At 38.2% G+C, this 23,757-nt stretch overlaps 1 non-coding gene across 1 annotated transcript; it reads left to right on the top strand.

The window, feature by feature from the left end:
* Positions 1–730: 730 nt before the first annotated feature.
* On the top strand, positions 731–803 carry Trnaa-cgc. Its single transcript has one exon. It is a non-coding gene; the product is annotated as a tRNA-Ala (tRNA).
* Positions 804–23,757: the final 22,954 nt, after the last annotated feature.

Below are 23,757 nucleotides of genomic sequence, written 5' to 3'. Positions count from 1 at the left end.
TTCTCAGGTCTCAATCCAAAGAGTCTCAGGTTGTCTCTCAAGATTTGATTTCAATTGATCCCTCTGGATATCAACTCTTCATGACATAAGTTAGCCATATGTGTCTTTGAGCAGCCAGAAATTGCTGTCATGCGGACCAAAGCTGTCAATTACTTCCTGCTCATCTCTATTCCTGAGTATTGTTTATGTATTTCTAGACTCTGTGTTATGTCAACCTATTCTGTCCACCCCATATTGGAACTCACAGATACCAACTGCTTCCTATAACCGACTGTTCTCCACTGGTCTCATCTATGCTATGATGTCTTGACAGTCATGCTGAAAGTCTAGGGCTTTTTCCTCTGTGTAAACTTCTAATTCAGCAAGCATGCACTTGGTGCTCACCTGAATTATTGAAAAGGAATCTAGGAATCCTTTGAAACAAATTTAAAAACTTGAAGGTTTTTTGATGATTAGACAAATCATTGTCAACAGTCTTTAAGTTACAAAATAAATGTATGAACAGACCAAAACATCATTTATGTGTAGACTGAGACTTATTTTGAAGTTGTCTGAAGGCAAAATAAGAACTGTACCAGGATGTGAAGAAACCATTTATAAAGACCAAATATATTATATTATAAATGTTTTCAGAAGAAATTGAGATCTGAAAATAGGAAAAAAGTTTTCTTTACTTCTGTGCAAATTCATGAAAGTAAGTGACAGGCTTCAAAATGCCTTATTTAGGGCTGGGGATATAGCTCAGATGGTAAAGTGCTTGCCTCGCATGCACAAGGACCTGGGTTCAATCCCCAGTACCACCACCAAAAAAAAAAAAAAAAAAAGATGTTCAGTTACAGAAAACTTCTGGGTGAATAAGGGGTTTGACAACTACAAGAATTGCAACTTTCAAAATGCCTTATTTGAGGTATTTCAGGGTTTTATCAGAGCTTTTGAGAATGGAAAAATTGCTTTCTTCCTGTAGATTCTAGATTTATGTTCTGTATATCTAGAAATATAATGTATACTGCCTATAAAAAATAATGAAACACTATTAGCCACTGTTTTGGGATATTTAATTTCAAGGCCTTAGAGTATCAGAATTATTCCTTCCTTCCTTTCTCATCCCTGCTGCAGAATTGTCCAATTCCTGATGGGAACCCAGATTATTCGGTATTATTTACAGAAGGGCTGTAGGACAGAGATTTAAGTTCTTAGTCCTTCTCCATTTAGATCAATGCTGCCAGTAGCTCTTATTGTACAGGTTGTGGTCTACTTGTGGCAATAGGCACAGTCCACTTAATTTAGATGCATTGTTGTGAGCCGTGTGTTGTGTAAGTGCATTTACGTTAGGTGTAGTTTCTAACCCTGATGGGAACCCAGTTAGGTACATCTCCTGCTCTCTCCTCAGATGAGGTCAGCTGACCTGGGATTTAAAATCAGGGTCCTTTACATTCTGCGCAGCTTCTCTTCAGAGGAAATTTCTGGGCCTGCAGGCAGTGAGCTGTATGAGGAATTAATTAGAAAGTCCTGTTTTTAACCTTAAAGATCTCTTTATAGCCTCAGTATGTCAGACAATTTCTTTGCTGGCTGTCTCCTTCAAACATAACTTACGTTTTCTTGCTTTGGGCCCTCACTGTCTTACTACCTCTTTTTCTGGGCAGACAGCAGAAATTCCATTCCCAAAGTTGTGTTGCTTCAGGAAGAAGCATGAAGATGAAATGTGGATGACTCTGGAAAACAATTATTATAGAATAAAGCAAATGTCTTCTCAGGGAATGAGGGTTTAGAGGAACTGCTTCAAAGAAGCACACATTAGTGATAAGTTAGATTTTTTTCTCATGAAAAATATCAAAGCCCAGGAAAGAGAAATGAGTCCTCTCAAGGTCTGGAGTTAGTAACAAGGACTAAAACCAGGTGTCCTGAGTCCCTGTGGAGACTTCTTTTATTACCCTATACTGATCTTTGTGTATGCAGGTCTTAGGAATATATTGGTTCTCCTATTTAAAATCATACATTTATATTTTGGGGCATTCCTCAAAGTCATTACAAAATCAACATACAAATTTAATAAATCACTGCACAGATTATTTGCCATAATCACATTAGAAGCAAAAATCAGCTCTTAGCTTTAAAAGCAGATTAGAGGAAAGCAAACAGCATTGTCAATTCTTGGTAAAGGACAAACACAGGATTAGAGTTTTGGGCTTAAATCTCAGCCTTAATGGTTAAAATTCCAAGTTCACTTTTTATACCACAACATAATAGCATTGGGTTTATTGTCCAGGTGACACTGTCTTTTCCAATCTTGCTCAAGGCTTGAGCTGAAAGTTCTGATCCCTTTGGGAACTGAAAGTTGATTGCAAATTGTATTACATCAGCATTATAGGCACACAACCTGTTCTCCACCATCAAAAGGAACAGGCCACCAGAAGGCTTTGGGCAGCCTTGGCAAATAGCTGAGCTTTATGCTAGGCTGAGTGTAATGAGTAATTCCACTCCCGTACAGAGAGATTTTACTTCCCTAAGCAAATTGGCTTGAAAGGAACCACTGTGGTGTCCTCTAATGGGGGCACATGATTTCTTCAGCAGCAATTCTGCATCTGTTACTGTGTTTTCTGAGTAGAAGCTTCTTCTAAATCCTGGTGAAGCGGATCCTTAGAAAAGTCCCTTGGTTTTTGGGGAAAGCACTTAGCCATCTTTCCCTTTTCTAACCTTCCGTTTAGGGGTTACACGAGGGTACACTTTCTGGTGTGCAAAACACCCCACATTTTCTAAAGGTATTGTGAGGTAGTCTAGTCCTTAATCTAATCAATTTTGCAAAAATTAATCAAGCACAAGCTGTGTTAGGTGCTTCAGATATGATGATCAATAGGAACTATTCTCTGACCATGGGGAACTCTCTACAGAGAAAAAGAAAATAAAAATCCAAGAATTTTCTTTGTCAAGTTGTGTACTGCCAGTAATTTGCCAATCTGAGATTTAATTTCTGGCTGAGTTGAATCCAGAGCTCATAAGTTTAATTATTATCCCATACTGCTTTTAAGTGACACATATCAGAACTTCACCTTTCTAAGTCTTTCTAATTTCTTTGTGAATTTGCCTGCGGGTTGCTCTCTGGCATTTAAAAATTTTACATGACCTGTTGGACATGAATTACTCAAAACTATAAATAAAACAATTATTTGAAGAGAAAATGCTAATAGGAGACATAGCTGTCCTTCCTTTATGTTTTTCATGGATATTTCAAAGTAAGTATTCTCTATTTGCCTAGAGGCAATAAATCACAAAGGGGACAATATTTTAAATTTCAGTCAAACTCTGTATACCATCTGCTTGGGAGCACAGGGATTTTGTAACAGATATGGGGGAGGAGAAGTTTTTCTTTTTCCCTAGGCTAGTCTAGATGTGAGTTTTCCATGCAGATAGTCATATTTCTCTTTCAGAGGACCCACAATTGATATTTTAGAACCACTAATCAACAGGTGATTAGGTCAAATTGAAGTGTGAGATGTTTGAAGTTAATTTTCACTTAAATGGAAAATTGTATAATATCTGATAGAAGCTAAAAGGAAACACTTATCACTTTGCCATTTCAAAGGGCTTGAAGCTATTATTTAATTCCCACCAAATCACTTTGAGGCTCAGAATTTTCATCTCAATTTCACAGATAAGAAGAAGAAACCATGGGAGGTTCAACATCTGGCCTCAGGCCATGTAACAAATCAATATCACAGTAGAGATCAGAACTCTGCAAACTTGGGTCCTTTTGACTTCTCTGCTTTGAGGACAATATCTCTTGGAAATTGACCCAGTGTTTGAAAAGCCAGGCTCCTTGGTAAAGTCCCTGTGTCCTTTGTAAGTCAAAACCTTTTGACTTTTTTTTTTCAGGCTTTTTGGAAACTTGGAAACTCCCTACTCTCTGAAATATATGAAGAAGGGGGAAAAAAAAAGATCAAAGAACCATGGTGGAAATTAAAGTGACAAATAGCCCCATGCATCTGATTTATCTATTAACCATGCCTGTCTAGTTCAGCATCCTCAGTAACTACTTTACCTCTTTATCAAAGTATAAATCTTAGATGACTTTTATATTATTCCATTCTAGTTCATGTCTAGTTGATGTTGAGAAGGATCTAGCCAGATTCAGCTTCTTAGTCTCTTGTTCCCAGAAAGAAGAATGAGCAAATGAACTCATTTTGGGAAGTAATTAAAAAAAAAAAAAAAAGCCTACGAAGCCACTTTAGCTAGGGGTAAGCTAAAGTGACTAACAGAGCTTTAATCACGGATGTGTATGTGGTGACCTAGTTCCCTTGTTTCTCCGTGAAGAGGCGTTGGTGCTCTTCTCAATCTCATTTGTACCAAATTGCAGACACTGTGTGTACAATCCCATCCTTTGACCCATATTCACGTTTGGAGGGTCTGGTAGACAAAAGATCACTAGGGCTAATTGAAGCAGGAAAGACTGCTTAGAAACCACCAGGAGCTTTACAAGGTGGGAATGGATTATAGAAGCAGGGCAGGCAGAACAGACAGCAGCCGAAAGGGAAACGGTAGCTATGGAGTATTGAATGGTACTAAGTGATTATCTGAGAGAAGAGAAAACTCTAGAGCTACTTCTGTTCCTGTATCTGCTGATCATTATGCTCCAGTCAATTCCTCTACCACCATTCTACTTGGTTTCTTGAAATGTGCATATTGACATAACATACTTGATCATTTTCGTTCGATGGCTACGTAACCATGTTTGAATTTTTTCTATAAAATATCGTCATCTTTTTCCTCTTTGAAAAAAAAAAGTCAAATATTATACTATTTATAAACACTAGTTTTGTTGTGGGACAATTTACCTCTAAATTTACCAGTTTCAAATGGTGCACATTTATTATCTCATCATGATGTGGGTTATGAATCTGAATATATCTTAGCTGGTAACTCTTTTTTAGAGTCTCTCACAAGGCTGCAATCAAGATTTCATTCACGTGGGGTTATGGTCTCAACTGCAGGCCCAACTGGAACAAGATCAGCTTTCAAGCTCACTTGCTGTGGTTCCTTGAGAGCTGGTTGGCTGAGGGCCTCAGTAACACAATGGATGGTGCCTCACTATGTTCCTTGCCATGAGTGCTCCCAGCTTACTGCATAAGAGCACACAGGTAAGAAGATTCAGGGAGCGAGGAACAAGATAAAAGTTTATCAACTTCTGTGATCTTATGTAGGATCCACATGTGTTTAGTCAGCTTCCTTTCACTCTCTCTCTCTCTCTCTCTCTCTCTCTCTGTATGCTGAGGTTTGAACCCAGGATATTGCACATGCTAGGCAAGAAATATGAAATAATAATTCTTTTTAAATTTTTTGTTTGTTTTAATTAGCTACACATGACAGTACAATGACCTTGACATATTATACATTTGAATCAGATGGGGTATAATTTCTCATTATTCTGAGTGTACAGGTTGCAGAATCACATTGGTCATGCAGTCATGTATATTCACACAGTAATAATAATGTCTATTTCATTCTACTGTCCTACCTTCCCCGCTTCCCCTCCCCTCCCCTCCCATCACTTCTCTCTACCCAATCTAAGGTGATGCAATTCTATTTTTTGTCTCACATCTTCATACATGTATTTTGTATAATGATGAGGGTCTCCTTCCATCTTCCATGCAATTCCCTTTCTCCCTTCCTTTCCCTCCCACCTCTCTTCCCTATCTAGAGGTAATCTTCTTCTCATGCTCTTCCTCCCTACCCCATTTTGAGTCACCCCCTTTATATCAGAGAAGACATTCGGCATTTGTATTTTTGGGGATTGGCTAACTTCACTTAGCATAATCTGCTCTAATGCCATCCATTTCCCTGCAAATGCCATGATCTTGTTATTTTTTATTGTTAATATTCCATTGTGTATAAATGCCACATTTTTTTAATCCATTCACCATTGAAGGGCATCCAGGTTGGCTCCACAGTTTAGCTATTGTGAATTGTGCTGCCATAAACATTGATATGGCTGTGTCCCTGTAGTATGCTGTTTTTAAGTCCTTTGAGTATAGACCAAGAAGATGATTAGCTGGTTCAAATGGTGGTTCCATTCCCAGCTTTCCAAGGAATCTCCATACTGCTTTCCAAATTGGCTGCACCAATTCGCAGTCCCACCAGCAGTGTGTGAGTGTGCCTTTTTCCCTGCATCCTCACCAGCACTTGTTGTTGTTTGTCTTCATAATGGCTGCCATTCTTACTGGAGTGAGATTAAATAATAATTCTTGATTCAGTTAAACCATGTATGTACATTAAGAAGGATTTATATAGACTAGTTCATAATTTCTCAAACTGAGATAAAGGTCTCTAACTGAAGTTTTCTAGGCAATGACGTAGAGCCTATTTCTCAGTGCCCAGCATTTGTTTGTAATGTTTTTCCTCTTTTTTTAAATTGATATAAATATTTTGGCTTTGTTATTATGAAAAGACTTATAATCCAATTTGAGATCAATTCAAAATGGATATCATCCTTAGGCTGGATTTTAACATATAAATATCACATACTGTACAAAATATACTGAAACATTAATCATGAAACTGTTTTTGGTTGTAAAGGTGGTACATATTAGATAATTGGAAAAATTTAATTCAATAGTTTCTGAAGAAAGGAGGCAGAACTTAAGCCACAGTCTACAGGATAAAGGGGGGTTGTTTGTGAACAATGGGGGCACAAGATGGCTTATAGGGGACAATTTGATATTTAAATTAATTAGGTCTACTCATTAGAGAAGAAAGAATTTGCTGAAGAAGAGAAAGTCTTCATTTTAGAGGGTGTGAATCAGTTCCTGATTGGAACTTTCATTCTGACATGATTCTATGGAGAACATTATTTGGCACTTACCAACTCCTTGCCATAATTTGTGCAAACCATTTTAATGGGTTAAATGATCAAGTCTGTGTTTTGATGACGTAGAAGATATGAATCCCATTGTGGTGCTCTATAAAGAGCATCGAGGATAGGAGGGGCAGACAAGGCATGAAGCTTAGTGATAGGAACAATTGACCGTGGTATATGAAGTTCTGATTCATAGAGCTGTCAGTCAGTGGTCAGCAGAGGGACCCAAGTCTTCCTAAGGCTAGAGACCTTTCTTGCAATAAATCAGAGATTCAGGGAAGCACATTCACTCTTCAGACAAGGAGAAGGCTCCTCAGTGAATCAAGAACTCAAGATGGCTTAATGAAGTGCATTTCTCTCACTTAGCCTGTTAGAGCACTTAGATGTATGAATGACAGGTATTGAGCTCTGAGGTGTGTTAACCTCTGTGGAAATTAACTCCTAGGGACTATGTCTTCCTCTAGCATCAGTCTTCCTTACAAAATAGGAAAAAAAAAAAAAAAAAAAAACAAGGAGCACACCATATTTTTTTATAATGAAAATATCAGTATATTTAGCATTAAAAACAGATTCTTCTTTCCTTTCAGAAAAGGACCTGTGAAAGTACAGAGCTATCACAGAGGAAAGACAATACAGGCAAGAGACACGACTCTTCAGCACGCTGGTTCCAAAGCTAAGAATGCCTCCCAATGTCTTCCCTCCAATACTTACCCTTTTCACTTCCTGGCTGTGTCTCCTCCTTCTCTACCATTTTGTTTTCATTCTTCATTCGAAGCATCAAGTTGTAAACATGGTGTTATTGTTTGGATGTGAGGTATCTCCCTAACAGTTCATGTGTGAGACAGTGCAAGAAAGTTCAGAGGAGACATGACTGGGTTATGAGAGCCTTAACCCAATCAGTGAACCAATCCCCCAATGGGATTAACAGAGTGGTAACTGAAGGTGGCTAGGGTGTGTCTGGAGAAGGTGGGCATTGAGGGGACATAGCTTTGGGGTATGTATTCTTTATCTGGCAAGTGGAGTCTCTCTGCTTCCTGATCATCATGTGAGCTGCTTCCCTCCACCACACTCTTTCACTATAGTGTTCTGTCTCGCCTCAAGCCCGGAGGATTGGAGCCTGCTATCCACGGACTGAGACCTCTGAAACCATGAGCCCTCAAATAAACTTCTCCTACCCTAAAATTGTTCTTTGTCAGGTCTTTCAAGTCAGAGCAGTGCAAAAGCTGACTAAAACACACGAGGATCTTACATGTTTGTTATTAGAATCCAGGTACCATTTTATAAAAAGATGCCATCTGTGTGCCTTTCTCACCTGACATTTCTAAAGCAAAGTGATTTAACTCAATAGAATCTCATCAAACACAATAAACAAAATGTAGGGCCATCCTGGGGCCACCATAATACAGAGATGAAATATTTTATGATTCTCCTACCATAACAGTTTTTTTTCTTTAAAGTAATATATCTTCTACTAAACTTAATAATTTATTTAAATGATATTCCTTTCCTTGTAAAGATCAAATGTCTCACCCCAAAGCATGTTTGACACAAGGTGAAGAGCCCCAATGAGACTAGGGATGGCCTAAGACAATTCTCATATATTAATTCTCAAACATCAGTCTGCATCCAAATAACCCAGAGAGCTCACTGGAATATGTTGCTATGCCCCATCTCCAGAATTTAGAATTATTAGGTCTGAACGTTTGTATTTAAATTTAAATATGAAAATTCAATGAAGTCTGAAAATTTGTATTTTCTCAAGCTCACAGGTGTTGGTAATGTAGCTTCTCAGTGAACCCTTGGAGAACACTTCCTCTAGAGTTTTGCTTTTCAAAATGTATCATCCTGAAAATCAGGCCCCAGACCAGACTTACTGAACCAGAATCCTCATTTTAACAAGATGCCCAAGTGATTCTTTCTTGAGTAATAACAGCTTTATTAGGATTAAGTTCACATCTCATACAATTCACCCATCAAATGTACAATTCATTGGCTTTTTAGTATATTTATAGAATTGTGCAACCATCGCTACTATCTAATTTTAGAACACTTTCATTACTCCCAAAAGAAATCCTAACCCATTAGCAGTTACTTACAATTCCCCTCTTCATAGATTCTGGAAACTATGAATCTACTTCTTGTTTTTTAATGTTGCCTGTTCTGGAAATTTCATAAAAATGAAACCATACCATATGGGGTCTTTTGTGTCTGGCTTACTGTACTTAGCATGTTCTAATGGTTCACCCATGTTGCAGTATGTCAGTATTTCATTCCTTTTAATAAATGAATACCCCCTCCCATAGATATATTCCATTTGTTCATCATTCATCAGTTCAGGTATATCAGTATTATTTCCCTATTTTGGCAACTGTGAATCATGTTACCATGAACATGTGTGTACAAGTTATTGTGTAGACATATGTTTTTGATTAACTTGGGTAAATACTTAGAAGGGTGATCACTGGGTCATGTGATACTTTTATGTTTTTTTGAATATCTCCTAAATTGTCTTCCAAAGTGAACAAATTAGTTAATAATGCTGCTGGTAATTAATACAGGTTCCAGTTTCCCTTCACCCTTGACAACAGTTATTATCGTCCGTTTATTTTAGACATCTCAGTACAAGTGAGGCGATATCTCATTTAGCTTTAATTTGCATTTTCCTAATGAGTGATGATATTGAGCATCTTTTCATATATTTTTTTGGTCACTTGTTTGTGTTCTTTGGTCTGTTCAAACCTCGAGTGCTTCTTATGCCCATTAGTATTTGAGAAGTACTGTCCGTTGTGAGGTTTCAGATGGTAGTCACTAGTATTTAGGAGAGTGGTTGCCAACTGGGTGTGATTTTACCCATAAAGGGACTTCTGGTGGTGTCAGGAGATGGTTTCTGGTTGCCAGAGCTTGAGTAGTCCTAGTGGCATCCAGGGGTAGGAACCAAGGATACTGTTAACATCCAACGATACATGATTACCCCATGCCCCTGAAGAATCCAGACCATTAATGGTAAAATTAAGAAACCCTGGCCATTTTCTTAGCCCATTTATTGATTGAGTTATTTGTCTTTTTGGTGTTAAGTTTTTTTGATTTCTTTATATATCCTGGAGATTGGTGCTCTATTTGATGTGCATGTGGTAAAAATTTGCTCCCATTCTGTAAGTTCACTCTTCATTTTATCAATTTCTTCTTTTGCTGAGAAGAAGCTTTTTAGTTTGAATCCATCCCATTTATTGATTCTTGATTTTACTCCTTGTGCTTTAGGAGTCTTGTTAAGGAAGTCAGGTCCTAAGCTGACATGATGAAGATTTGGGCTTGTTTTTTTTTTTTTTTTTCTATTAAGTGCAAAGTCTCTGGCCTATTTCCTAAGTCCTTGATCCACTTTGAGTTGAGTTTTGTGCAGGGTGAGATATAGAGGTTTAATCTCATTTTGCTGCATATGGATTTCCAGTTTTCCCAGCACCATGTGTTGAAGAGGCTATATTTTCTCCAATGTATGTTTTTGGCACCTTTGCCTAGTATAGATAACTGTATTTATGTGGGTTTGTCTGAGTATCCTCTAAAGCGATCCACAAGTTTCTGAAAAAAATGTTCAACATCACTAGCAATTAGAGAAATGCAAATCAAAACTACTCTAAGATTTCATTTCACTTCAGTCAGAATGGCAATTATCAAAAAATCAAGCAATATTAAGTGCTGGTGAGGGTGTGGGGAAAATGATGCACTGATTCATTACTGGTGGGATTGCAAAATGGTACAACCACTTCGGAAAGCAGTGTGGAGATACCTTAGAAAACTTGGAATAGAACCACCATTTGACTCAGCTATCCCACTCTTTTGTCTATACACAAAGGGCTTAAACGCAGCATGCTATAGCCATGCAGCCACCTCAATGTTTATAGCAGCTCAATTCACAATAGCTAAACTCTGGAAACAGCCTAGATGCCCTTCAATAGATGAATGGATAAAGAAACTGTGGTATATATACACAATGGAATATTACTCAGCCTTAAAGAAGAATGAAATCATATCGTTTACAGGTAAATAGACAGAGTTGGAGAATATCATGCTAAGCAAAATAATCCAATCTCAGAAACTAAAGCCAAAATGGTTTCTCTGATAAGTGGATGTTGATCCATAAGGGGCGGGGGGTGGGGCAAAGGGAAGAAAAAAGAACTTTGGATTGAGCAGAGAGAAGGAAGGGGAAAGAAGAGGATGTGTGGTGAGGAGATGGTGAAATGAGATGGACATTATTACCTCTATGCGTGGGTATGACTGCATTAATGGTGTGATCCTACATCATGTACAACCACAAAAATGAAAAGTTTTGCTCCATTTGTGTAAAACAATAAACAAATAAATATTTTAAAAAAAAGAAAGAAAGAAAAGAAAAGAAACCCCGGCAAACCATCTTGTTTGCCAGGGACTAAGAAATTTCTCAGGATATGGGGATTTTAGTTCTAAAAATGAGGCCATCTCTAGCAAATCAGGGTGGCTGATTACTCTAATTCACAGGATTATATGCATCCTTGGTGTTCAGATTTTAGCAGGGTTTATAGAGTCCTCAGTGTGTAATAAAGACTGAGTAGCAGGAAAGCAAGCTCCTCAGTGTCCCTTCTGCACACATGCCTGTGAGCATCAGGGCCCTGCTTCCTGCCACCCAGGGCCCCACAGGAAGTTCAGGCTTCCCTGCAGGCTTTAGCATCTGCATCTCCATGGACTGGGAGCTGGGCCCAGCTGCTAGTGGTTACTGACTTTGCAGGAACTCAATGACTGTGACCCGGCCTCTGAGGCCTGCTACTGCCGTTGCCCCTCTCCTCTTTCTTTAAAAAGGGGGGGTCTAACAATGGGAACATTACAGTGTGGAGTGGATTGAGTGGAGCCCAGGGACAAAGGCACAAAAACCATCACAGCCTCTCTAGTTAGAGGGTGGTGGAATTACAGACTGTCAAAAAGAGAAAGGACCCTGGAGAGTGTGTCCAGCCCCTTCATTTTATGCAGCCTGTGTGGGTCAGTGAATGAACAAAGAGCAGTGTGTTATATTCATTACCATTTCGAGGTCATGTGAGAATAATGCCCTTTTAATTGTCAGGATGGAAGAAGAGAACCAAAAGTTTCCCTTTTGAAATCTTACACCCTACTGGGGAAGGTTCGGTCACACTCAGAGAAGGAAGTATTCACGACCCCTCTTGGCCAGGTTAAATGGTGACAGATGGTGATGTAATGGAGCAGAGTACAGATTCTCAAATTTGAACGTGCCTCAGAACCACCTGCTGGGCTTATTCAAACACAGATCCACCTCCAAACTTCATGATTTAGTAGGTCCAAGGTGAAACCTGAATTGTGCATTTCTAATAAGTTCCCACTAGTATTAAAGGGAAAGACTATGACCTTCCAGATCTTTGTTATTCAAATTGTGGTACATGGACCTTCAGTAGCAGCAGCAGCAGCAGCAGTGGCACCTGGGAGGTGATGATAATGCAGAATTTCAGGTCCCACCCTCAGCTTGCTGCATAAGAATCTGAATTTTGACAAAATTTTCTGTTGGATTGTATGTATATTACAATTTGAGAAACAGTGGTTAAGATGATTTAGTTGAAATACCTGTGCTGTTGCTGATTTTACCCCACAGCTTTTTTACATATAGAATCATCTGAGGGGACTGTGCAAATCCCTCTGCTCAACTTTTAAACCTGTCTTATTCTTTGGAGATCCACCCCTTTAAAGAACATGGCTTAATTGAGAAATGTGTACTCTTTATTCCATTGCTTGGCATCTTTAGCAATTATTCATTTTTCAATCCACATTTCAACATCCTTTATCATGTGTCAGGTCTTGTGCTAGATCCTGATGAATGGAAATGTACAGGCTGCTCTTGCTTTTATGAAGTTTCAAACTTACACAAGAGCTGAGTGCAGTGGCGTACACCTGTAATCCCAGTGACTCAGGAGGCTGAAGCAAGAGGATCACAAGTTCAAAGGCAGACTCAGCAACTTAGCAAGGTCCTAAGCAATTTAGTAAGACCTTGTCATTAAATAAATAACAAAAGGATGTCTGGGGAGTGGCACAGGCGTGGTGGTACACGCTGTAATCCCAGTGGCTTCGGAGGCTGAGACAGGAGGATGGCAAGTTCAAAGCCAGTCTCAGCAATGGCAAGGTACTAAGTAACTCAGTGAGATCCTGTCTCTGAATAAAATACAAAACAGGGCTGCAATGTGGTTCAGTGACCAGTGCCCTGGGTTCAATCCCTGGTACCCTCCCCCCCACACACACATACAAAAGGGCTGGGGCAAGGCTCAGTGTCTAAGCATCCCTGGTATCTGGCATCTCTAGTATCAAATAAACCAAAAATCAAAACAACAACCACCACTACCAACAAAAAACTGACGCAACATTTTTGTTGTTGTTGTTGTTTGGCTGGTGGCAGAATCTTGATCCCATTTTCCTGATTGAACCATCCATGTGGGTCTCAGGAGTAGATCCTTCCTGAGTTGTCCCTGTTGCCCTGAGTATTAACAAGTGAATTTGGTTCTACTTAGCACATGCTCCTTTTTCAAACCAACACAGTGATTTGAAAGTGTTTCTAGATTTGGAAATACTATCACAATGAGAAGCAAGTGTAAAGTTCTATGAAAACATCAGGCTGGTGCTGAGGAGAGCGAGCTGTGAACTGGGGGATGGAATGCAGCCATTGGAACAGCCTCGTGGATATGGGCTCCATTTCCATTTCCCTCGCACCTCAATTTGGCAATGGCTCCTGTGTGAGCTGCAGCTGAAGCATTCACTCCAGTTGCTATTTGAAAACAACCTCACTGACAAACAGGGACAGTCCAGGTTGTCTTTATCCAGCTTTGCCATTTGTTTGCCACAGACCAGTTAGATTTGGCTAGAGTCCCATTTAAATAGTGATATGATATTCCACTGAAGATGAAATTGGTCAAAAGACAGCCTCTGTTACTGGAGGGGGGTAGATGAAAGTGTCTGAGTGAATATCAGAGCTGGTCCTTGAAAAAAACTGTGGCATGGAAAATTTCTCTTTGATGCTTTCCATCAACACTGCAGCCTTCTGCTTGAAAATAAACCCACAGATCTCCAAAGTTGGTGCCAAAGTGGGAATCTAAGCAGTAGAGAGGAGTAGTTGATCTTTGCTTCTGAAATTTTCCAACCTTTACTCCCTGATTGTTCACTGGTTGATTAGTACTCCAATTTTCTGTTTTGGGGTAGGATACAATACTCTCTTTAATGCTCTTATCCTAAAGTGGATAATTGAAGAAAATGGAAGGATATGCAAACAATTTGGTAAGACCAAATGCTCAAACAACACATCACCAAAAACTAGAAGAAAAAGATAAAGCAATTCATCAGCCTAGCATTAATTCATAAGCAATGCTATTAACAATGTTAATGCTGCTGTTACATTAATTAATGCTTTGCTTATGAAGTTAATAAGTTAATGTTCCAATTAACATTGTAAAATACCGATAGCTAAGCTGCATTAGGCATCCTGCTGACTCTCTTGGGTCCAAAGGAACTTTTTTCCTTCCTACCTATTGATATTGCTCCATGCAAATGAGGCATTATGTAGTTGAAGGGGTACAGATTTTGGAGTCAGACAGATTTTCACTGGAATCCTTGTTCTGCCCCTCTAACTTTGCATGAGGTAGTAAAGTTCCTTGAGGCGCCATGTTCTCAGTCATAAAATGGTCATGCTAACTATAACTACTTTATTTTAGTTGTAGTTGATCATGATCTTATTTTCTAAATGTTCCATTTGGCCTTCCCTTCAATATCTACCAATTTAAGCCATTTTGGGGAGATTGTGAAGATATTTATTCCCAAACAGAGAAACAAAGCCTATGGTGCTTAATAATATGGATGCAAAGTTGGATGCTGCTGTTAAGAAAAATAAAAATACTAAAATAACAACATCAGGATCTAAGCGAGAACATTCTTCATTTCCATGATAGGGCACCTCCTTTCCATTTTCCCAGTAGAATTTCAATGTTGCTATGGAATAGTGATTTCTATGTGCTTTACATTTTTTTATCTTTCCATATGGCAGGTTTTATTGCAGTTGTACTCTTTCTGTTCCGTAATTGAATATTGAGCATGTGAGAAAAAAAAAATGTTTGTTAAGTGTCGTTCATAAAAGAAGCAGCATCCAGCCCATGGTGAAAATAAATCTTGCATCACCTAGACACTTGTACTTTAAGGTAAGAACAGTTACTGAATGGGAATTTGGAGTTGTCTCCTTATTCAAGCTGCATGGTGGGAAGAGGGATAGACAAATATTTGGTAGTTAAATAATGAACTGAAAATTGTTTCTGTTGTCTGTGTAGTTTATCTTTCCATTTTGTCCTTTTCTGCAGGATTATTCTTTCCCACTCTGTTGAATTTAAGAGTGACTATTGGACTTACCTGGTCAACGAAATGTGAGCAACAGTGATGTGTGCCATGTCCGAGCAGAAGGTTTAAGAACCCACACAGTCTTTTCCAGGTCTCTTTTTTCCTCTGTGATTTTCCATTTGGAATGTGCTCTTTCAGGCTAGATTCCTAAACAAAGACAATGTGCAGCAGAGCTGCATGTGATCTGCAGCCTGAGCCCAATGTACGCTTCTGTTGTTAATGTCATTAAGTTTTGAGTTTTTTTCCTACCTCAGTGTTGCCTAGATCAGGTTGATGGACACAGTAGTTGAGGTTATTCTGAAGATAAAATAAGATAACATTGCTAGTCCCTAGAACAGTAGATTCCATGAATTATATTAAAACACAGTGGAGAGAGAGATTTCAGTTGACCATGAAGGAAGACATACCAGGTCATCTGAACTCCTCAAGCTTCAGCCCCAAGAAGGCTCAGTCCACTTTCTGCCCTCCTGAAGGTATCTTAGTATGTTGAGCAAAGACAGGTTGTGTTGTTGGTCAGAAGCATGAAGCACAACCTCATTCTTCCAGCAGTGCTTGGCTTGCTCTCCACAGAGGTAGAAACATGGACACTTCACAAATGATAAAAACAAATACATATTAATGAGGTCTAGTAATTTTAATTTACCATTTTAATATACAAGGATCTGAATAAAATATGATACACAGTATAATGAAGTCTGTAGATAGTAATTGCTGTATAGCATTTCCTGTCTGGAACATGCCAGTCTTTATTTAAACCTTGGAAAGGATTAAAAGAATGAATATATTTCAAAGAAATATAGGAATACCTTCCATAGGCATTTTAGTTTTAGGTGTTTTATATAAGTTAAATAACCTCTTCATACTTCATTTTCTCCATAAATAAAGTGGTAGTAGAAATAGTTTCTTTAGAGAAATATGAAGGTTATCTAAAATAGTATCTGTAAAAGGACCAAGAGAGTGCTTGGCTCTTAGTAAAAATCACAGATATTTAAAAACCAAATAAAGGAATTTCTAATGGTGGGTTTTGCTGTTGCTTTGACTGGTTGTTGTGTGATCTTTGTGTGTGTGTGTGTCTGTGTGTGTGTGTGTGTGTGTGGTTTTTAGAGGTACTGTCTTAAAAGCAATCCACTAGCTGATTTTGCCTGCTCTTTAGGTCAGCCCTTCTAGCTATAATAACACATTTTCTTTTATGACAGACTGTCCTGATTTCTCTAGCTGAAATTACCAACCCTAAGAAAATGAGAGCTTGTAAACGATGGGACAATGACAGGAAGGCCCAATGTGTGATATATTTCAATCTCAGAAACATTATTTTCCTTTGTCCCTTGGGCCTTTAAAGCAAGAGCATTTGCGCACCCTCCCTGAGTTATAGCCCTTTTGGTGTAGTTTAAATCATCATCATTCAGAGAGGCAGAGACCATGGCTTATAGGATTAAGACATGGGCTAATAATGTCCCAGGCTTGAAGCCTGAGCTTTTTTGCTTCTCTGCAGCTCTGTCACCCTGCATATGTCATTTGTCCTTTCCTACTCTTATTTCTCTTGGTGCCAAATCAGATTTTCCTTCTCTCATATTTACTGTTCGAGAAAAATGGTTAAAAATCACATAAAACCTTAAACAAACAATATTCTGAAAGAGGTTAAAATTTCACAGAAATAGAGAGGACTCGCCATTCTAGATAGAAGCTCGGTGTAATCTTAAGCCACACAGACATGGCTGTATGCTGCTAATGTTAATGTCAGCTTTGTTGAATTTTACACACTCTGTTTCCTCTTTACTAGTCAAGTTTTATTATTGGATTACCATTTAATTATTTTTTCAGGTGCTCCTCTGGGGTAAAACCACATTCGCCCTTGGAGTTTTATTTGAAAGCTTTTTCTCATTTTAAAAATCTGCATATTTCCTATTGGGTAAAATCCACTTTTATAGTTTCCTAATATCCTTGAGTTTTACAAGGATAGTTTTATCCATAGTGAATATTTTATGATGCTGTTTAATTTGAGTCCTTAGTGTCATTGTAGAATGAAATGTGATTTCCAGAAGCTCACTGAGAAAGACTAAGGATATCTAGTTAAATTAAATGAACATTTAAAGAGTGATATGATATGACTGTGATGATAACATAATAGGGAATATTTATTGTCTATAAACCACATAATGGCACTGTGCTGGCCGCAATGTTAGACACATTATCTTGTTTATTTTTGACAGGATATTCTGAGTTAGATAATGGTGTTATTCCCATTTTACAGACTAGGAAACCAAAGTTCAAACAACTGACACTAATCCTAGACCTAAAAACTGGCAGAATCAGGATCTTTAGGAAATATTTAGCTTTAAAAATGTTCAAGAGCTCACATATTTTTTTTTCTTAAAATATCCAAAACTAAATATCCAACTTTTTGTTTGTTTTTTTACTTTGCTTTGATTGTGTTAGGCAATGAAACATTCTTTGGAGTTTTAAAATGGTCAATTTTAGGAAATAGTTCATAGTTCTATCCTCTTTTTTTGGTGTATGTGCGTACTGGGGATTTAAGGAGAGGTAGTCTACACCCCCAGCCCTTTTCTTTTTTTAAATTTTGATGGGGATGTGGCTCAAGCGGTAGCGCGCTCGCCTGGCATGCGTGCGGCCCAGGTTGGATCCTCAGCACCACATACAAAACAAAGATGTTGTATCCGCTGAAAACTAAAAAATAAATATTAAAAAAAAAATTCTCTCTCTCTCTCCCCTCCTCCCTCTCTCACTCTATCTTTAAAAAAATAAATAAATAAATAAATAAATTTTGAGACAGGGTCTCCCTAAGTAGTCCCGGCTGTTCTCTAACTTGTTATCTTCCTGCATCAGCCTTCAGAGTTTCTGGGATTATAGGCGTGCTCCACATCCACAGCACATGGCCTGGGGTCTGGTAGTTCTATCTTGACACTCTGTTGTAGGTGGGAAAAGTCAACAAGGAGACACGGAGCACCTGAATGAAGACAGTCTGCAACCATTAGGTGCTTCAGGCTGGACAATCACAAGGACCACTCTCTGCAATAACTTCATCTTCTTTTTGGGATCCCCGAGAGGCTGGATCTCTCATTAGCTCATAGTAACTAGCAGACTTGGGGAGGGACAACCTACATAAGAGCAAGGGATGGATTTATTGTACACTATTAGTCTGTGCTGGCAGTCCCTGCAGAGGTATAGTTATCTACTGGCCTGTCTTAAAGCAGTTCTACTGGGGATTGATCAGAAAGACTTGCCTTATATCTAATATAAAGCAAAGACATTAAGGAGTTTCAGTAAGATCTGAGGAAGACAGTCTTGGAAAGGCAGGGTTTTGGAAAAATGACAGGACAAATCTTGTGGAATTTGGGACTAACCGTGTTATATATGTAACCATCCTATTCTACGTTTTTCTTTCTTTTCCTCTAAAGTATCCAGAAAAGGTTTAGACTTACCAATGATGTTAGCTTTGAGTTAGCATTTCCTTTAGAATAAAAATAGGACTTTATTTATATTTTAAGGAAGCAAAGCAATGAATCTTGGAAATGCTTTGGAGGAATAGCAAAATGATGACAAGAACTGATGAGAAGTAACCAGGGTTTAGAGAAGACTCTAAAAGTTGGGGCTCAGAATATGAGTACACAGATGACACTCAGGATGCTTAAGACTCCCTGGGAGCTATAAGAAAATTTTGTGGGGGGAGTTTCAATTTCCTGAATTGATGGAGGATGGGGGTCTCATTATTTTCTTTAAACATTAAAACAAAGGACATTTCCAGAAGGCTGGAGATCACAGATTCTGATAGAGAATAGAAAGAAAAATGGATTCAGATAGAGTTCAGATAAACACATGAATAAAGTATATTCATTTGAAGAATGTCAATCAGAAGTTAGTAAATGTTATAGTAAGTAGTTTAGTTAGTAAAGTGTATTAACAGTTATTAATATTAATTGAAAGGAATTTTCAGTGAAATGAAAATGAAACTAAAATGAGGTTTTAGTAATATGAAGAGAGATTAAACACACACACACACACACACACACACAAAACCTTCCATCAATACCAGTGCTGAGAGTGAATTTCCAATATGATGGTACTGCCAGACAAAATGCAGAAATGTACAATTATTCACAGAGCTGTGGATTATTTACACTATGATTATTCTCTTTAAGGCACATTTTTTCTCTTACTATATACTTTTCATGATATGAAGTTGTCTTGTTCATTTGTTTATTATCTTGTACCACCATTAATATTTCCTTGAGGGAAAGACCTTGTTTATTTAATTTACTGCTACATCTCTGGAGACCAGAACAGTGTCTGGCAGATAATATTTGCTTTATGAAACTTTATTAATCTGAATGAATGAATTCAGAAATTTCCAAAAAGATACAGACCTTAAGGCATTTGTTACTTAAGAGAATAAAAGAAACATATAATATTACAGAAAATAGTGAAAGTAATAGCACCACAAAAGGCATGATGCAGAGATCCATAACTTGATACCAAGTCTGAAAATGCAATAGATAATCTATCAGGTATAGAGAGATTATTTCCCTAATGCATGGTAAATGCATTAAAATACTGTCTGTTTCTAGCCACCTGTGCCATCTAGCATTACAATTTTTATTTTTTAAAGTAAAAACGTATGATTAGGCTTTGGCTGTCATGACTCTAGAATATGAGACTTCTCAAAAATAATGAGAATAAGCTGGGCATGGTGATAAAACCCTGTGATGTCAGTGACTCAAGAAGCTGAGGAAGGAGAATTGCAAATTCAAGTCCAGCCTCAGCATCTTAGCAAGACCCTATCTCCAAAACTAAAAAGGGGCAGGGGGAAGGATGTTGCTCAATGATAAAGCATCCTTTGGTTCTATCTCCAATACCTACTAGTAATAATGATAATGGGAATGTAAACAATTTCATATTGTAGCCATATAAATCACTAGTCCATCATAGCATGCCCCATTCAAATGATGCTAATGTTGTTTAAATGTTGATTTCCTTTAGAATCATCTAAAGGGTCATACTAAAAATTATTCTTCAGTACTTGTACCCTATTTTCTTTCTATTTTCAAGCATTACTACTCAAGTTGATAACTCAATATTTATCCATGTAAGTTTCCAAGACTTTTGGACACACTCAAAAGATTTGCCATGTCATGAGGCTATTTAGGAGAGTCTACAATACTTAATGAATATCGTTATGGTTTGGATATGAAATGTCCCCCAAAAGCTCACATGTGAGATGATGCAAGAGGTTCAGAGGAGAAATGATTGGGTTGTAAGAGTCTTAACCCAATCAGTGATTAATTCCCTGATAGGGATGAGTTAAGTGGTAACTGGCTGGAGGAGGTGGGAATTGGGGTGTGGCTTTGGGGTATATATTTGTTTCTGGCCAGTGGAGTCTCTCTCTCTCTTTCCTTCCTGGTCACCATGATGTGAGCTGCTTCCCTCTGCCACACTCTCCCGCCATGATGTTCACCCACACCTCAGACCCTGAGGAATGGAGCTGGCCTTCTATGGACTAAGACCTCTGAAACCCTAAGCCCTCAAATAAACTCTTCCTCTTCTATTTTTTTTTGATATTTTTATTTTTATTTTTTTTAATTCTTTATTGTTGGTTGTTCAAAACATTACATAGTTCTTGATATATCATATTTCACACTTTGATTCTTCCTCTTCTATTATTGTGCTGGTCGGGTCCTTTAGTCACAGCAGCAAAAAAGCTGACTAAAACAAATATAGTTCATAAAATGTTTCAGGAGATGTTGGTCTCATTGGGTATACTTGGTTACATTGTAAGGTTTAAACCTACTTAAAGGTTATGGTTTTAATAAGTGTGGTAGATCATCAATCTTACAACTTTCCCACTCAGGCATTATAACAAGTCTATATGATCAATGAGCCCCACCATGAGCCACCTGTGCTAACATGCTTATTATCAATGCCCCCATGTGGAGGCCTAAAGTTCTCATTAGAATCTCCAAACACAAAGTGAATGCTTTTGAAACAGGGAAACATCTTTATTCTTTATTTCCTTGGCACCTTTATAGTGTTAAGTTTTTAGAATACAGACGATCCCTGACTTATGTCTGCACGGATTTTTCAGCTTTATAATGATGAGAGAGATGCATTCAATGAAAACTGTACTTCAATTTTGAAGTAATCATGCCTATTATGGTGTAAAGTAGGTTAGGTGTATTGCACACACTTTTGACTTATTATATTTACAATTTAGGTTAGGTTTAGTAGGACATAACCTCATTATAAATGGAGAAGCATCTGTAGATGAGGCAAGATTTCACAAAGAAGACAAATATTCAAACAAATCTTCTAGTATAGGATTTGTATTCATGATTGTCATAGTTTGAAGGCGTCTCTTCAAAAATCTAGGTGTCCCCAAATGACAATATAAAGAGGTGAGGCCTTTTAAGTGGTGATTGGACCATGAGGGCTCCTTCCATGAGAATGGGATTGAAATCCTTATGAAAGAGTTTTCAGTGTGTCTTCACTGGATTGCTTTTCTGTGTTCACCAGGTGAGAAACATCCCCCCACAGATCCTCTGGAGAATGCAGCCCTCACCAGAGAACTGAACCTATAACATCTTAATCTTGAACTCCCATTCTCAATAACCATGAGGAAAGATATCTCTGTTCTTTAAAAATTACTCAATCTGGGGCTGGGGTTGTGGCTCAGTGGTAGAGTACTCAGCTAGCATGTGTGAGACCCTGGGTTCAATCCTCAGCACCACATAAAGATAAACAAAGGTATTGTGTCCATCTACAACTAAAAAATATTTTTTTTAAAAAAGTTACTCATTCCTAGCTATCTTTCTTAGCTGTAAAAATGGACAAAGATAATAATGGTAGAATCCATGAATATTTGCATTGCTAGTGGAGAGAGATGGTTATTGCCTGCACACACAGAAGTCCATGCAGGTGTTCACCTCTGTGACTCCCTACTGATAGAGACTTTGGGGCCTTTTAAGCATCCATTACTAATCATCCACTCTTATTCAATAAGTGCACTTTACAGTTTTAATTTAATGTTTTAATTTTTGGCCATAAAGAGAAAGCAGCAGCAATAAGGTTTCTTTCTTTTTTTAAAAAAAATTGCCTTTAACAAACCTAAACATGGTAGGTGAAACAAGATTTCAATTGACTACAAGCTGCCCTTTTCATTCAAATAAGAGTTTCCCATTTCTTTTTCTTACTTCCCTTCCCTTCTCTCCCTCCCTCCCTCCCTCCCTCCCTCCCTTCCTTCCTTCCTCCCTCTCTTCCTTCCTTCTTTCCTTCCTTCCTTTTTTTCTTGGGGATTGAGCCCAGGGGTGCTTTATCACTGAGTCATATGCCCAACCCTTTTTATTTTTTATTTTGAGACAGGGGACTCCCTAAATTATTTAAACCTTGCTAAGTTGCTGAGACTGTCCTTAAATTTATGATCCTCCTGCCTCAGCCTCCCAAGCCGCAGGGATTACAGGATCGCACCACCTTGCCCAGCTCTCGTTCTGTTTAAATGTTGACTTGCTTGAGTTGCATTGCTGACTTATTCTTTCCTGTATTTCTTCTTCTGCATAATTACATCTAAGTGAATAAACAAATTTACTTACAACTAGACATGCCTAATTTGGAGAGCCATGAACCCTTATTCCACTTGTTTTTCAAATTATTCCTTTTCTATCTTTTGGTACAATTGAAAGTCATGGAATGTTGAAATAACTAACCTTCAGAATTGAGTGAGAGTGTGTAGGGTTGGAGTTTGGTCTTACTACAGCTGCCCACCACACATCTCTCCTCCAGAGGTGTCCTCTCGGATACAGATATCCTTCCAGATTCCTGCATATCTTGGGAGGGACAATAACATGGTGTGGAAGTACAAGGTAGCTTTCATTATTATTTGTTAATAATGTGCCAATTACATAAAAGTCCAGACTATATTATACTTCATTAAAAGTTGTTTTGTGGCCAAAAAGCTGAAAGATAATAATGCTGCTCTATGTACTGTCCAGTTCCATTATGGGCCTCATGCTTTAAAAGGACTGTTCCATAGGATATAATTGAAATATTAAATGATATAAACAGTAATTAGGACCTGAGCATGTTTTTCCTAGGGAAAACTCACAGGGAATGTGATTCTGAATAAACTTTTTTTTAGACATCTCCAGTGGATAAAATCAGGGTATATCAAAGACATGGGGCTATTGCAAGGGGTGGACCAAAATGGAAAAAGGATTGTTATTCGTAGTTACATTGATGGCTATACCTCTTTGGCAGCCTTAGTTCCTCACCTCCCATAATCTAGCATTGGCTCTTTCTCTCTTTCTCTCTCCTCACAGCCACCCAGAGTATGATTAATTTATTCATCAGTACCAACAAACTAGAGAAACACCTCTTCTTTGAACACATGACAAGTACTAGAATTAGCTGAGTGTGGGGGTGCATGCCTGTAATCCCAGCAGCTTGGGAGGCTGAGGCAGGAGGATCACGAGTTCAAGGCCATCCTCAGCAACTTAGCGGGGCCC

This window comes from Marmota marmota, unplaced genomic scaffold, assembly GCF_001458135.2.
Source record: "Marmota marmota marmota unplaced genomic scaffold, marMar, whole genome shotgun sequence".
NCBI lineage: Eukaryota > Metazoa > Chordata > Mammalia > Rodentia > Sciuridae > Marmota > Marmota marmota.
Note: the sequence above shows the minus strand (reverse complement) of the source record. Positions and strands in the feature narration are given on the sequence as shown.